The sequence below is a fragment of the Mizuhopecten yessoensis genome, unplaced genomic scaffold (assembly GCF_002113885.1).
Source record: "Mizuhopecten yessoensis strain PY_sf001 unplaced genomic scaffold, ASM211388v2 scaffold7669, whole genome shotgun sequence".
Lineage (NCBI taxonomy): Eukaryota > Metazoa > Mollusca > Bivalvia > Pectinida > Pectinidae > Mizuhopecten > Mizuhopecten yessoensis.
In genome coordinates this window covers 1,029,725-1,033,435 of record NW_018407163.1, presented here as the reverse complement: position 1 = coordinate 1,033,435, position 3,711 = coordinate 1,029,725, and positions in this window count along the sequence as shown.

Below are 3,711 nucleotides of genomic sequence, written 5' to 3'. Positions count from 1 at the left end.
AGTTAACACTGGGTGACCATGTAATCTGCCAGTGAAGGGTAGAGTTAACACTGGGTGACCATGTAATCTGCCAGTGAAGGGTAGAGTTAACACTGGGTGACCATGTAATCTGCCAGTGAAGGGTCGAGTTAACACTGGGTGACCATGGAACCTGCCAGTGAAGGGTATAGTTAACACTGGGTGACCATGTAATCTGCCAGTAAAGGGTAGAGTTAACACTGGGTGACCATGGAATCTGCCAGTCAAGGGTAGAGTTAACACTGGGGGACCATGGAATCTGCCAGTCAAGGGTAGAGTTAACACTGGATGTCCATGGAATCTGCCAGTCAAGGGTAGAGTTAACACTGGGGGACCATGGAATCTGCCAGTCAAGGGTAGAGTTAACACTGGGGGACCATGGAATCTGCCAGTCAAGGGTAGAGTTAACACTGGGGGACCATGGAATCTGCCAGTCAAGGGTAGAGTTAACACTGGGTGACAATGGAATCTGCCAGTGAAGGGTAGAGTTAACACTGGGTGACTATGGAATCTGCCAGTGAAGGGTGAATATTTGGCTGGGTGAATATGAATTTTACTAGTGAAGGGTGAATATTTGGCTGGGTGAATATGCATTTTATCAGTGAAGGGTGAATATTTGGCTGGTTGAATAAGAATTTTACCAGTGAAGGGTGAATATTTGGCTGGGTGAATATGATTTTTTCCAGTGAAGGGTGAATATTTGGCTGGGTAAATATGAATTTTACCAGTGAAGGGTGAATATTTGGCTGGGTGAATATGAATTTTACCAGTGAAGGGTGAAGTTAACACTGGCTGAATATGGAATTCACCAGTGAAGGTCGAATATTTGGTTTGGTGAAGGTTTCCTGGTATACAGTGTTTATACCTCGCACTGATACCCCAAATTAATACAAATTAGTTGGATTGCATTTGAGTTCACCTCACCACTTTCACTGTTACTAAATCATAAATGTATTTCACTTCCTGTAAAATAACTAAAGTTTCCTTTAATGTAGAATGGTCCTATATAATAATACGATTGAGTAGGTTATAGGACATGTTCATGATGTTGTATGAGAATACACCTGTTTAAGGTAAATTAAGTTCACTGTTACTACAAACAGATTTTCAGTTTTTCCTACAGTTCTCAAACCTCATTATGTGTAGTTACATGTAGTTGTGTTTGGATCACAAAATGAAAGGTCCAAGTCTCATTAACTAGCAACAGCTTTTAACCTTTCCTCACAAGTGATTTCCTCATGCTTTCATGTGCATTATCAAACTTCGCATAGCGATGGGTATGTCAGGATTGTTCTTTTCGTTAATGTAACAAAGGCCAAAGTCACAGATTCCTATATCATCTAAAGGGATTTATAGACGAGACCACAATTACTGTGAATAGTAATTATTTTGGTATCATTGCTCTGAAGATAATCTTAAATGATTTTCATGAAACTACACACACATGCTCACATACATCACCTGTTGTACAAGTTTGCATTTTGACATTAGGGTCAAAAATAAGGTCATTATTACTTTAAAAAGAATGTTTGTTGCCATCATTTTGTAGACTTTCGCGATTTTCATGAATCTTGAAATGAGGCGACGTTTCCACTGTATTACTGTTACTGTGTATAGAACATTGACATTCTGAACCCTAAGGCTCCTTTTGCACTTTATTACTGTTACTGTGTATAGAACATCGACATTCTGAACCCTAAGTCTCCTTTTGCACTTTATCACTGTTACTGTGTATAGAACATTGACATTCTGAACCCTAAGTCTCCTTTTGCACTTTTTTATCACTTCCCTCATTGAGCTATTATTTATATTGTTTGCGATGCCTTGCCAAAATTATTATGTTTTAGACCAAAACTGAAAAGAGCAATCTGTCCAATTTCATTAACACTGTTGTTTTAGTAAGGAAAATGTCTTATCATTCTGACATTTTTAGCTATTCAAATCACCATGCATTCGTAGTCCAGCCAGCCATCTTGAATTTTAGAATGAAAGTTTGTTTGCGCTATTTCTCATAAAGTATTGGTTGGATATTTCTCAAATTTCACATATATGTTCCCCATGATCCCTAGTTATGCATATTGTTTTTTGGGATTGATCACAAAACCAAAATGGCCGACAGGCATCGATCTTAATAATAATAATAATAATATACAAATAATATACAACATTTATATAGCGCCCTATATAATTTGTAAAATTACTCTAAGGCGCTTTACAACATATGGATAATAGTAATGGTTATAATTGTGAAAACAAACAACAAAGGCTTGCAATCACTTTCATACATTTAATCTTGAATTTGAGAATGAAATTTTGTTAGCGTTATTTCTCAGAATGTTCAGGAGGGGTCTTCCTCAAATTTCACATTATAGTTCCCAATGGTTCCTAGTTCCGCATTTTGAATTTTGGGGATAATAGGAAAAACAAGATGGCTGGCTGGTGGTCAAATTGAATATGTGAGTAAAAGTTTTTTAGCCCTATTGCTCAAAACGCTATGGAGGAATCTTTCTCAAATTTCACATAAGGGTTCCTTTTGTTCTTAGTTATGCATATCAAATCATATCAGCTGGCCATCTTGTTACAGTTTAAGTTTGTTTTCTCTATTTCTTAGAATTTATTGGAGTAATTTTTCTCAAATTTGATATGTAGTTTCCCCTTGGTCCTGAGTCCTTGAGGTTGATAAAAGATTGATTAAGATGGCGGACAAGCAAACTGATCAAACAGATAAGAGAAAAGAAGAGAAAAGATCAAACTGACATGGAACTAATGAAGACAGTACAATGGTGGGCGCCAAGATCCCTCTGAGATCTCTTGTTGTGAGATGGCCTGCATCATACCATACTATATTTATTTAATGTATTTGCAAGTTCTAAGCTCATTTGGTCTGAAAACCAGTGAGCTTCTGCAATGGCATGGCATCCAACAACAACACTTTAGTGTATTTTGACTAAGTTGTGACTAAGCTAGTGTATCCTTTGGCAAAGGTGATTCAATTTTGCTGAGAGACACAGCAAGTATTTGGTGATATTTACATTATAATATTCATTCAGAATGGCGTTTCTGGATTTTTTCTCAACTACAAATGAAATTCCTGTAGGTTAAGTAAAAATTTGAGAAGAAAGGCCTTTATGTCGTTAAAAACACGAGTTGGACTTTGTATAAAGATACAATTTGGACTTTTTTGTTGTTCACTTACTGTTATGTCTTGTACCAAAACATTTATATTATGTCTTAAACATTGGTATTAAATAATATTTGAAAATGGTTTGTAACACGCTTTTTTAATGGTTTGTGTTAACAATGAGAACAGATTTTGATGACGTTATACACAAAATACAACTTTTTTCCAAAAGAGAAAAAGTATAATTGTTTGCAACCATGTCTTTTGACATTGGAAATCCAGGTAATATACTTCGTTTTAGAATAGATGACATGGACAGATTCTGGACGAACAGCAAAGATATGGAAATTGCCTTATAAGGTCATTATTTGAGAGAGTACATGTACACGTTAGTGAGTCTGTTGAGCCGGTGGCTTAACTTTATTGGCTCATCATAGCACGAGCATTGGGATTTAAAACACGGCATTGCTTGACGTATAAACATAAAACATACAAATCATTGTAACTGAAAATTACACGTATTTGTGGAAATACAAGTTTTCTTTTCTAATTTTAGAATTAAATTATTGGAC